The 13,207-nt window shown below is 47.4% G+C and overlaps 1 pseudogene; it reads left to right on the forward strand.

The window, feature by feature from the left end:
• LOC116887415 overlaps window positions 1-13,207 on the forward strand; it is a 496,132-nt pseudogene that overhangs the window by 456,317 nt on the left and 26,608 nt on the right.

The raw sequence follows: 13,207 nt of genomic DNA on the forward strand, positions 1-13,207 counted from the left end.
TATTTGGCTCTCTGGAGTCTAACTTCTTAAGTTCTTTGTATATTTTAGATATTAGCCCTCGGAGGGTTTTTTTCTGACTTATAAGCAGCCATTACCAGCTTTTTCATTCGGATGGAATGTAGGCACTTCAGGAATTAGTGTTGCTTTTACAATACATGTAAACTGAAGTTGCTTTCCTTTAGGATATGTGTTAATTGCTCCCAAATAGATGTTACAAACTCTTTGCCAGTCATCATTGATTACCCATAATGAAGTAATATCAGCATTAGTATACGGCTCTATAATTTTTCATGGGTCTATTCCTGCAATTGACATAATCATACTTTTATAATTAAATCAGGAACTTTTTGATATAAGGCTTTTAATTGTTTACTTTCAGTGTGTGCTAAGAAGCTTCATTCTAAAAGGCTACTTCCTTTGTCTAATTAGCCCCGTGAGAGAGTGGGTTAAAGACAAAAGAACAGGGAGCCGGGCGCTTTGGGGACTATAGCCCCCCAAACTTTGGCAAGTTGGACGTTGCTGCGCAGAGCTGGGTGCGGCCGCAGGAGGAGCCGCCCATCAACGCCCGCCGCCTCCTCCCGGTCCGGTCCGGGCGGGCCCAGCATTGTCTGGGCCCAGAGATTGAGGCGGCCCCTGCACCGCACCCGGTGTCTGAGTGATGAACTGCGGCGGCCGCAGGGTGAGGACAGCCATCCTTGCCCGTGCGGCCAGAGCTGGCAACAACAAAAAGTGCGCGGGCTCTGGGCAGGCGCTCCGACCGATGCCGGTAGGTGGGGCCGCCCGGCCCAGGCCTCAGCCTCACCGCGGCCGCCAGCGCTCTGCCGCCGCCCGCCGCCCACCGGGAGGTCAGACAAGCCGAACCTGACCGTGCACCTGCGGGCCGCCGTCCTCAACGCCAGAACTGTCCATTCACCGGCTATTCGCATGGCGACCTCCTCCCAATATCAGCTGCTGAGTGACTGTGGGCCTCCATGGCTAGGCTACACCCAGGGAACTGGAAATAGCCAGGGTCCTCAGAGTAACCGTGCAGAGCTGCTGGCCACAGGTGAAGACTTTTCAGATGCTAAGGTCTCAGTGAGCACTTGTCTGGAATCAGGGTCTGACATGGCTTTGTGCACAGCTGAAACTAATCCTTGCAAAAGAAAAAAAAAAAGTCAGTGATGGCTTCCCCTGAGACTTGCATGATTTTTCTAAGTGATGTGGACTTCCGTCCTGGCTCCTCCACTCCGTTCCCAGCCCTTAAAGCTGCTAAGCAGCACTGTTCTGAGATTGGATCCTCAAGTTGCCCTGTTCCTGTACAGCAGCGCAGAGCCCCTGTCAAGTGGACCTGAGCTGTGTTAATTCCCCTCCTCCTCTGTGCTCGTCCACATTCCTGGCTTCTTCTCTCCATCATGGCAACCATTACCACTGAGGTCCAGCCTCTGCTACAGCTGTTACCAATCCTCCTCAGCCTTGGGGAATAATTCAATTCTGAGTAGTCTAAATATTTAGAGTTTGTTTCACATAGGAAAAGGGCATCCCTTAGGACACCATTGTGTCTTTAAAATGCCTTAGGTCCATCATGTGTACAGCACCCCATGCTGTATTGTCATAACCGTGTGGGTGCATTGTCTCCATTAGCCAGCATATGCTGTGGTGGAACTACTTGGAATGCTGTTGGGATTCTGTGACCCAGGACAGCCTGTCCTCAAAAGGTGCTGTGGGTTTATCCCTGTCTCCCAAACATGGCAGTCTCCTCTGACCATCCTCCTGCTTTCCACTTTGACCTGACCGCCCTCTGACCCAGGTTCTTCCTCTTTTTCTACCAGGGGAAGCTCCTCTCTCTGCTCCAGTCACTGGAATGAGCCTATTGGTTCTCCTTTCCTGTGTTTGACATTTTTAAACTTTTTTTTACCTCTGCTAGTTTCTCTAGCTGGACAGCCAACTCTGCTACTTCTCAGAAGAGAGAGATGAGCTAAGGGGTTGGGGATTTAGCTCAGTGGTAAGCGCTTGCCTAGCAAGCACAAGGCCCTGGGCCCCGTCCCCAGCTCCGAAAAAAAGAAAAAAAGAAAAAAAAAAAAAAAAGAGAGAGAGATGAGCTCTCCAGTTTTCCCTTTCTTTTTCCATGTTTAAAATAAAAAACTTTTCCATTTCTTCTCTATTTATTCCAGTTCTTAAGTCGTCTTTCCTTCTTTTTAAAAACAATAGCCGAAAATGAGGGAGAATGGAAAAGAAAATTGTTGGGGAAATCTATGTGGGGCATGGCCCAAGAAAAGCCTCAGCAAACACAATATTGGCTTTTTGAAACAAAGTATCCATTTTTCCTGTTCCCTTTCTTCTAAGGTACTGGAAATCAAACCTCCCAGGTTAGACAGCACTTGGGAAAAGTGTGTGGAGTTTTGTGTTTGGTTGATTTGTGGTTTTGTTTTGGTTTGTTTTGGTTTGGTTTTGCCGGAGACCACCCAGAGGAGTGTGTCAGCAGAGGGACCAAGGCTTGGATTTCAGGCAGAGAACGGATTCGGCTGACAGACAGACACAAACTCGAGGTGTGTCCTGCTGCAAAAAGCTTTACTTCTTGGCAGAGATTTAAGCAGTTAGAACAGGTGCATCATAATTGGCAGTCGTCCAGCTCTTATTCATCACCCCACCAATGTCCCTTGCAAGGAGGAAAGCAGAACATACAGTCTAGGAAACAATTCTCAGCCGCAAACAATAGTTTAGAAAACTGCAGTTATACTGCCAGACTTGTGGGCACCAGGTATGCACTCATCATTTACCTTTGTTTTAATAAAGTTTCAACTCTATATTTATGGCCCCTCAGAATAGTAAGGAAACTTTTGTAACCATAGTTAACTCTTGATAAGTTTGTTCAATTTGTTGGAACTTGTCTATGATCTTTCTAAAACAATCGTTACTGTTTTAAATCATGCTAAACAAAAATTTTTCAAAAGGGGGAAAAGGCTATTCTGGAACAGTCATGTTGTTAGTAACTGCAATTAATTCCTCTCCTATTTGCTGGGAACTAATGGATACAGCAATTGTATTCATCGCAGCCGTTGAGTTTATCAGGATCATGATGGTGTGAGACGTTTCCATCTCCAACTTTCAGTTCCTGATACATCTAAAGGTACATGACCGTCTTCCCACACTGCTATATTCTTAAAATCAGATATTGTCGACAGGCTTAAAGTTGCTAAGATCACCAAGGCTAAAACACAGAAGGCACCTCCACTGCAAGCATAGACCCTAGTCATCATCTTTTTGTAGGGAGACTGCCAGGGGCCTCCAGGAGGCCAAGCCATTCCAGGAACAGGCCTCTGTTCTGGATAGAAATGAAGCACAAGAGCTTCATGTCACACAGACTCCACTGGAGTGGGTGTGGCATGGTTTGGTTTTGGTTTTGGTTTTTACAAACAGTAACGAGTTCTCTTAACTCCCTGCCAGTCCTCCTCCCAGTTTCCAGCCCAGCCTCTTCAAACATTTCTCCCAACCCTTCCTCCCACAGTTCTCCTACAGTCTAGTCAAACAGTCCCTTCTCCCAGTTTTCCCAACACCAGCGGCTCCAAACTACACCATGTAGTTCCTAAGCAGTGCACGGCTAAATCGGTCAAACCAGCGCCAGGCCCCACCTTCTTGTCTCAGCTTTAAGATGCCCCCACAGGAACTGTCAAAATTGGTGTCTCTTGTGAAAATGACTGCACCAAGGCATCTATCTCAACCTGAAGCCATCCCAGTAACTGTCCGTGGTGGCTCAACTCCTTTTTCCATAAGCAGGAGCTGCCCCCAGGAGCTGTCCATCGTGAGGGCAACTCCTCTCCAGCCTCGCCCAGCAACTCCACAGAGATGGCACCACAGACAAGCCGCCTGAGGCCAGGAAGGACTTCTTACCCTAACCCATGGGCCCAGTGCCGAGAAAGGTAGTGCGTCTGAAAAAAACCCCTACCAACCCCTGAGAAAAAGAAAAGAAAAGAAAACAACACCAAAACAAACAAACAAGCAAACAAACGAACCCGAATCCACCAGTCCCTCAGCTTCCCACAAAACCCACCAACCCCAAACAACCTATCAATCCTTGAATTGTAAAATCCTTCAACCTTTTTATAAACAAAATAGAAAAAAAAAATGAGGAAAAGGAGAAAAAAATTGCTGCTGAAAACCATACCCAGTAATTCCCAGGAGCAGCCACAGTAAACACCCTTTTGCCACCATTCCTCATTTTCCTGCCTTTTGCTCTAAGGTGCTTGAAATCAAACCGCCCATTCTGCATTGCCCCAACTAGGCACTGTGGGATGATGTCACAGGTGAGGAAGGTGTAAGATAGAAGGACGCCTGTCATTGGACGAGAAGGAAGGATGGGCGGGAGAAAAGTTGGAGGGAAGGGAAGGAGACAGGGACGGAGAGGAGGAAGAGACAGGAGGGACAGAGAGAAGGCACAGCTGAGACTGAAACTGAAAACACTGAACTGAGCTGCTGGTATCCTGGAAATAGGATATGGAAACGCCCCAAGGAATGACTTCTGAACACCAGTCCTTGAAAGGTGTACTGGGCTACACTGACCCTTCTCGCCCTCTCCTACCGCTCTCAGTTTGGAGCTGCCTGTAAATTCCACAAATTCAGTAGACCCTCATGGCTTTTGAGACTCCATTCCCAACCCTTTCCTATGGACAAGACCGTCCATGAGAGCTCAGTTCTCATTCCACTTCTGGCTTCTACGAAAAGTCCTGGCACCAGGCACCGGCACTCTTAGGTTTGGCCAGGCTGCTGGGCTGTGGTGATGACCACTGAACAGCTTGGTCCTCATTTTCTTCTCCCTGAGTCTGGGGGCGCCCATGGTCCAGGCTGCAGTGACGTTCTGCTTCCCCTTTCTCACCCAGGGCAGCAGGACCCTTCCTACCCTCTTGTTCTCTTGGGAGGCCTCTTAGAATCCTCCACCCTGTGCATCTGAAACCAAACCTGAAGGTCCCTAAATGTATTCACCTGTCCATGCAGCATTGGCCTCAGTGTCCCTTAGAGAAACGACATGAATGGCCACCCGATGGCACCCTTGATCTTAATGTTATTCAGGGTTTTTACAAACACTAGGAGAAACCAGGGTTATGCAGAGAGATTATGTTGCCAATTTCCTGTTTCCTCCAAACCCTGCTTGTCTCTCCCCACCCTCACAGGATGTAAACCTCCTGTGTTCTAAGTTACCACCCACGGCTCTGTAAGTTTGTTGCAGTTTGGGAAGCAGAAGCCAACCTCGCAGGAGTGGGAGAGCAAAGGAGCGGGCCAGCTGCAGCGCGCACACTGCCAGCCCACACTGCTCTCTGGCTGCGGAATCTCTCAGCTCCCTCCTGCCCTGTCCTCTGTCTGTACCTCACAATCCCCCTGTCTCCAAGCCTTCCATGTTCTCATCTTACTGGATTCTATTTTACAGGAATTCGGGTGTCTTTTAGATATCAGTGGCGTTACACTGTCTTAAGCTGTCCCACGTCAACTAAAAGCAGTGGAGTTGAGATATGGCTCCCCATTCCTCCAGACCCAAGCATCTTAATTGAAAGGTGTCCTCCAAAATCTGTTCCATATCAGGTGAGCCACTTGCCTGTGTGACAGGGAATGGAGACCAATGGAGAAGGGACAGACGACTCACACTAGGGACCATGGCTGCTCCTCTCTACCCTCTATGCTTTGAGTTAATTCTCAGCCATGCTGTCCCTCATCAGGATGGAGGCCTCTTTGCTGACAGCCATCTTTGCTAGGGTTTGAAAGGATGGCCTTTGCCATGGACCTCACTCCTGTCTTTGATTTGAAAGGAAAAATGACCTCCAGACATCAGCCAATCAAGGAACTAACAGCTCCTCCTGGCTGTGAGGCTGGAGCAGACAGTTCTTCCCCTGTCAGTCACACTGAAGAACAACCCAGAGTCCCTTCTCTTCTCTTCAGTCTCTGCTGTCTCTGTCCTCAGCAGCAGCTGCCCATGCAGGTGGGTGTGAGACAGTCCCAGACCACGACCCTAATGGAATCACAATCCCTCAGGGGGCGTCCTAGCAATGAATCAGTTTACAACTTGCACCCTGGCCATCTTCACAAAGCTCCCCTTATGGCTGTAAATGATGGAAAATTCTAAAGGTCATCAGGATAACTATGGAAATCCATCACAGGTCCTGGGCTGCCTTACAAAGGCCCTAACACAATACACTCACCCGGATCCTGAGACCCCAGGTGGAAACACCTCCTCCTGAGCTACGTTTCCCAGAGTTCCCTGAGCCACGGGAACATCAACCCCTGATCACCCTTCAGCCAATATCCTTGGTCCATCCATGGACTACTGAGCTGGTGGAGACTCCAATGGCCTGACCACTGCCATAGAGGCTTGGATAATTGTCATGGTATTAGGACATTCACTCACCTTCCTCGGGACACTGGAGTCACTTTCTCAGTCCTGACAAAATTGTGGGGACCCACCTCTCCTTTCCATCCCTCTATTGTCAGCGTAGGGGGGCAGCCAGGCTTGCCTGACTCCACCACTTAGCTGTACATTTAGGGGAAACCCCCTTACCATGGCCTCTTTGGTCATGGGCCCGTTGGGTAATGAGAGATGTCTGGTAAGGAGACTGACTGTCCACAGAATGGGTCACCCACCTAATTGGTTACTGAACGTCTCCCAAGCTGACATCACCTTTTGATGACCATGTACATAGGACACAAGTGTCTTCATAGTCTTTACTCATGTGGACAGATCTATCCCCCGTTCTTCCCCCAGATGACTCCAATCCTGCTCTTTCCAAGGCCCTGCCCATCCAGCCAATCCACTGGTCACAGCCCATGAATTAGAGAACAATCACACATCTGACCATTTCTCCATCCAAATAAAAGGCATTACCATGTGCATGGCCTGAACTTCCACCCACTGTGAAGATTCCCACCAGAAGTGTCCTTCAGGGATCTCCAGGCAAGGGGTGGTAATGCTGCAGCTGTCCACGTCTGGTGGGGCCTGCATAGCATGCACAGCCATCAGCAAGACAGGCCCTCGTCTCTTCTTCCTCAGTCTTCCAAGGATAAGGCACAGCTCATGAGGCTGCAGGTGCATGCTTGGCTGCAGATGACATTGTAACAGGAGTAGAGACCGGAGGCAGTTGGGCAAAGTCTTCATGTAACTTCTTGTGTCTGTAGGACCTGTCCAGTCCTGATTATGTTCATACCACTTCTATTTGATAACAGCTTAGGGCTGTGTGTGTCCTATTTTATGACTTGGTGGGTCAGATAACATCCAACCCATTATAGGCAGCCCAGGTCACATGGTAACTTGGTGGCCCATTGTCAAATGTTCAGGTTGCACCAAGGCCAAGAGCTGTCTCTCACAGGGGGAATAGTTGTCTGCAGATGATGGTGGAACCTTGCTCCAAAATCCCAAAGTTCTCTTCTGTGATTCCCTCACAGAGGCCTGCCAAAGGCTTCAAACAACATCCATCTCTGTCACTGACACCTCAAGCACCATCAGCTCTGCTGGATCATATGGTCCAAGACTTTGGAACAGCCTGAACCACAGCCTGGACCTGTTGAAGAGTCTTCACCTGTCCCAGGACCAACAGGAAGTTAGCAGCTCTCTGATTCAGAAGGCTTATGGGCCAGAGTAACAGATCCAAGTGAGGGATGTGCTGTCTGCAGAATCCAAAGACACAAACTAAGCCCTGTGCTCCTGTTTTGGTGGTAGGAGGGGCCAGGTCAGTAACCTTTCCTTCATCTTGGATGGAATATCACTGCATGCCCCATCCACTGGATTCCTTAATTCCCCTGAATTAGAAGGATCTTGAATGTTTCATAGGATTTATTTCCCATCCTCTGAACCATACATATGTCACCAGAATCCAAAGTTGTTCTGACCACATCTCCCTTTAACTCTCCTGTCTGTCCAGTGCAGAGCAAGACAGAGTGACACTTGACTACTGATGTTGGCAGTGATTCCTGAAATTTCTAAAAATGTGACACTGTTTTTTATTTACTATTTTTCTTTCAGAGGGAACTCTAAAGGCCTCCATTTAGCCTTTCCAACCATGATAGCCCTCATTCCAAAGGTCAGGGAACCAATGTGAGAATTCTGCCAACCTCTTTGTACATCTGTCCCAATTCTACTTTCTGGGACTGGAAAAATAACCACAGGATGAATTCAGGAACCCACTGGACCTAGTGTGATTCAGATTTCAGCCAAAACCTCATTAATCCCTGGCCCTCCATAACACTTTTATCTAAATGAAGAACCATAAGGTTTCCTGGGATCGCCTGGGATCAGCATTAATTTGGGTTAATATGCAATAGAGCCTGGGAAGTCTGATTATTTCTTTCCCTCAGTGTATGGTTACCCTGGTGAAAACCTGTAGGTCCCACTAGGAAGGCACTGGAGAAAGGCTAGCAGTATACATTTTAGACGTTCTATAAGGGACTTACTCAGGGTCACCTGGCCACTCATTCATTCAAGGATTCTGCATCTGCAAACTGGCTCAAGGTTAGAAACTGATTCCTGGGCAGAGATGTTCTTTTGCCACGAGTGTGTAGCCTTTCTCTCATTTGGTGACAGTGTTTCCACTTACGTGATCAAACACAAACTCAGTCGGCTTCTGTGGTGATTTGATTAAGAATATTTCCTGACCTTGGTTGTGAATACCCAGAGGCAGGCAGATCTGTGAGTTCGAGACCAGCCTAGTGTACAGGGTGAGTCCCAGGGCAGCCGGGGTTACACGGAGAGCCATGTAGCTGGTCTTTGTTACTTTGTTCTTTTTCCCCCAGCCTTCATCCTCCTGGCTTCACCCCCTATGGCTAGAGAGGAAAGAAGGAGACAGAGAGGAGGAGACCTGTCAATCTAACTTCTTTGCAACAATTTCTTCCATCTTCCAACCCTGGCCCTTCTAATGTTTCTCCCAAAAGCTGTTCCTCCTTCAATTCCCCAACACCAGACTTAATCAGTCTCTTCTCCCAGTTTCCCCAATAACAGCAGCTCCAGACTGTGACAACTGTTCTAGCCTCTCTGCTCAGTCAGCTCCTCCTGGCTCTACTGTCTCCCTGTAGCTTCTGCACCGACTGCTTCTCCTCTCACTCTGCTCCCCCAATCCTCTCTCACACTCAGCTGCCCTTCTAATGAACTATCTTGAAATCCAAGAGGCAACAACACTTAAGGTCATGGTGTCAAGCAGTTCTAACAGCTAAGAATTCTAAAGGGCCAGTTGACCAGCAACTGGGAACCTTTTACAGGGTCAGGTCTGCAAGATAAAGCACACGATAGAAACACAGTCTCAAATAAAGTAAAATGTATTCAATATTCACTCGCATAAGTTCCTAGATTTGAGTTCATGGTCATCGGGGAGTGGAAGTGCTTGAAGGCAATTAGGGGATGTGGCCTTGGCAGAGGAAGCTTGTCACTGGAATGGGAATTATGGCTCCAAAAGTCCAAGATATTTGCACAACCTCTCTCTCTTCCTGCTGGCTGTGGATCCAGGTGTGGAGGATCTCAACACAACTATGTGAGGCTGACCAATCCACGCTCATCCTTAACTAAGAACAGCAAGGTGGAGCAAAACAAACCCAATGCTCAGGGCTCGTCCCCGACTGTCTGTGGGGTCACATTTATACTCCTTCACCACAGGTCCTTTCACGTGTCTGCCACAGCAGAACATCCTTTCCCCTGTGTCTGCTGCAGGAAAACCTTCTTTCAGATGTCTGTTTAGCAGAACATTCTTCATGCGTGTGCTTTAGCGAGAGATGCTTTCACCTGTGTCTTCCTCAGGCAAACGCTCTTTCACGTGTGCCCTCCCCCAAACTGTCCTGTGATCTGACTGACTTTCCTAATAAACTAGAAGTCTCCACGTCAGGACTATAAAGGAATGACAGGGTACAGGGGTGGACGGTTGACTCTGCGTTTAGACTCAGGAGCATCAACTAATGGTCTCAAATACTTTACAGTGGTCTGGATTTTTGTGTACTGAGAGAAGTTTTAGCATATATTTTGCTACAACATACCATATACATGTCTCAACTCTTGTCTAAGGTATTGTACCTATGAAACTCATTGTAAAACATATTGTAAAGTTCCAGTGCTTGTATCTATTGCAAACAGTTCAAGAAAATTAAAAACTGCAAGTGGGTAGTCAATCAATCTTATGGACAGGTTAGGAACAAGTTTTGTTAATTACAGAAATAAGTTTTCTTTAGCCTCTTGTAGATGTTTCCAAAGTCAAACATCACGTAGATGGCTGGAAACAAGCAACATTTGCCTATTCTGATATACTGTACATAGATAGGTGGTCTTTGAATCTCAGACATCTACAGGATATGGGGTTCAGAATGTTTTATGAACACAAGGCTTTCCGTGACAGTGAGGCATGAATGTGAGTGCACCACATTCTAATTCAGAGAGGATGGAGGGCATCGAAGAACCTCCATATGGAGTTCTTGGGGGACATTTATCCTTCTCATAATCAGTGGATGGGGTGGAAGACTGGATAGCTACAGTCCTACAGTAACCTTAAGTTGTTTAAGATTTAAGAAAATGATTTAGGTCTAGGGAGATATTTTCAGGTGGATAACATCAAATTACGATGGAAAGGGAATTAGGCAAAGAACTTTGGAATCAGGACAAATAGGACTTTGGAATCACAGGACAGATAATACTTTCTCAATGGTTGACAGATACAAAGGAACCAGACGTTATGAGTATAATTCTTATATTTTAATATTAATAATTAACTAAAAATTTAATTATAAAATTAATTCCTCTTAATCAATTAAATAATTAAATAAATAGTAATTCTTAATGAGGATTAAGAATTATTAATTCTTTGTAATTGTGTTTTTATCCTTGTTCTCACTGTGTATAGTTGATAATGTCAGAGAAAGATTTGTCTTTTATAGGACTAACGGGGGCAATGCTGAGGTAATGTTGTTGTGCCCTGTGTGAGGAAGCCTCTCCGTCCTACCCTGCCTACCTAAAGCACCTTCTGAAGGATGAGACACAAAGCCTATGTCCTATAGCCAAGAGGAGCTGAGGGCAGGATTGTGGTCAGAGGGAGGAACTCTGGGAAGAGAGAAGCATGGGGGATTCTCCACCCAGACTCGGAGGAGTCGGGATGTGTGAATCTGAGGAGAGGTGAGCAGCCACATGGCAGAACTTAGGATGCTGTAAATGGGATAACTGAGTTAGGAGAAGCTGGGACAGGCCCAGCATGAAGCCTAGGCATCCATAAATAAATGTAAGCCTGCTGTCATTATGTAGAGCAAGGACAGGCAGGCAGGAATGTCCCACAGAAGCAGCAGGAGCTGGAGCAGGAGCAAGAGCAAGCAGACAAAGAGCAAGCGATTCCTTCCATGTCTTCACTGAGGCCTCCAGCAGAAGGTGTGGCCAGATTAGAAACGGGGAGGGACTCCACTCAAATAATCAGGATTACAGGTGTCTCTTCCTCCATCAAAGGAAAGGACCAGAAACTGATCTTCCCACTTCACCTTAAGCAAAACCGCCTCACAGATGTTGCCCTCCATTTTGGGGTTTAGTTAATCCTGCATGTAGCTGCCATCAAACAATGAACATCATAGTCCAGGTCAGAGTTCTGCACCTACTCTGGGGCTTTGCAGCTCCTCTGAGCACTCAGGGCTCTGCCTCCTGCCTCCTCTCTTACAGGGCGTTTTCTTCCCACGGCTGGAAAAGCATGTAAAGTTCTTCTGGATGTAAGTGTGATGAGAGCAGGGCAGCGTGAGACCTGAGAGCCTGGGGAAGCACAGACAGCAAGGACGCCCTGGGGCAGCTCAGTCAGCCTGGGGTCCCCTTTGGGCTCAGACTCAGTCCTTCCTGTTTCTTCCACCAGGTGGCGATATTGGGCAAGCATGGGACACTTCTCTTCCAGCTTCAACAGTTGAGGCCTGGAGGGTCAGCAGTGGGAGGGAATATAGGGAAAGGGGACACCTTTCCCTGCAGGAAAGCTCTGGGTGTTTGGATGTCCTGGTCTGTTATAAATTAGTATTCAACCACCTGAGTGGAATTTATCTTGTTCATGGGGAATAAAAACTGACATCTGCTCAATTACAAAGAGCAGCGCACACTGTGTCTTCTTCCTGGAATGAGGCCATGTTCCTCTGTGCACAGTAGGTCCATACAATGAAAGATCTTTTGTATATTTAATTTTATGCTGTTCTATAAATTGTCATTTCAATACACACTATTTCAACCATCTCAGACTTCCTGTTACAGAGCTCTCTTCATTGGCTGGTGGTCCACTGTTGTCTGAACAGCACTGTGCCCTCCGCCCCTGGCCTCACACTCTCGATGTGTAGAAGAAAGACAGGCAGGATTATTAAAATCATATTTTTATATTTTATTATCATGACATGTCCTCTTTGTGCATATAAATATGTAGGTGCACAAGCATTGGATCCCTTGGAACTGAAGTCACAGATGGTGGAAGCCACCGTGTGCTGAGGGAACTCAACCTGGATCCTCTGCACCAGCAACAAGTGCTCCTGGCTGCTGAGCCATCTCCCCAGCCACCATTGGAATGTTTGCCTCAGGAACCACACAGCTGCCTCACAGCTGCTGGCTGACGCCATAGAGAAACCAGAGGCCAAGGAAGAGACAGGGTCAGTGCAGAGCTCAGGAGGGAGGGGAGCTGGGCACGGATGGGGTGAGACCTGAGGGACAGAGACACAGAGGGGCTGAGCAGGAGGAGACGGAGACAAAGGGGGAGACCTAACTCAGCAGAGTGCCCTGTGTGAGGGCATTTCCCTCAGCCTGCACTGGACACATCTCCAGAACCCTGCTGGCCTCTTACACTTCACAGTGACTGCTGTGCTGGTTTGAATGAGAACAGCCACACAGGCTCATGGGAATGAATCCTTCAAATCCAGCTGAGGCCATGTTCAGAGAGGATTGGGAGGTGTGGCCTTGATGGAGGATGTGTGCCACTGGTGTGTGCACTGAGGTTTTAAAAGATTTCACTGGGCTGGAGAGATGGCTCAGGGGTTAATAGTAATTCCTGCTCATGACCTCAAATCCCAGCAACCACATGTTGATTCACAATCCTCTGTCATGAGATCTGATGCACATTTCTGGTGTCGGAAGACAGCTACAGTGTGCTTTATGAATTATATATAATATAATTTTTATGTATATTATAATTTATATATATATAATTTTTAAAAACCGACTGTCACTATTCCCAATGTCTCAGCCTGTTGCTTGCAAATCAGGTCGGGAGGTCTCAGCTGT

This window comes from Rattus rattus, chromosome 18 (genome assembly GCF_011064425.1).
Source record: "Rattus rattus isolate New Zealand chromosome 18, Rrattus_CSIRO_v1, whole genome shotgun sequence".
Lineage (NCBI taxonomy): Eukaryota > Metazoa > Chordata > Mammalia > Rodentia > Muridae > Rattus > Rattus rattus.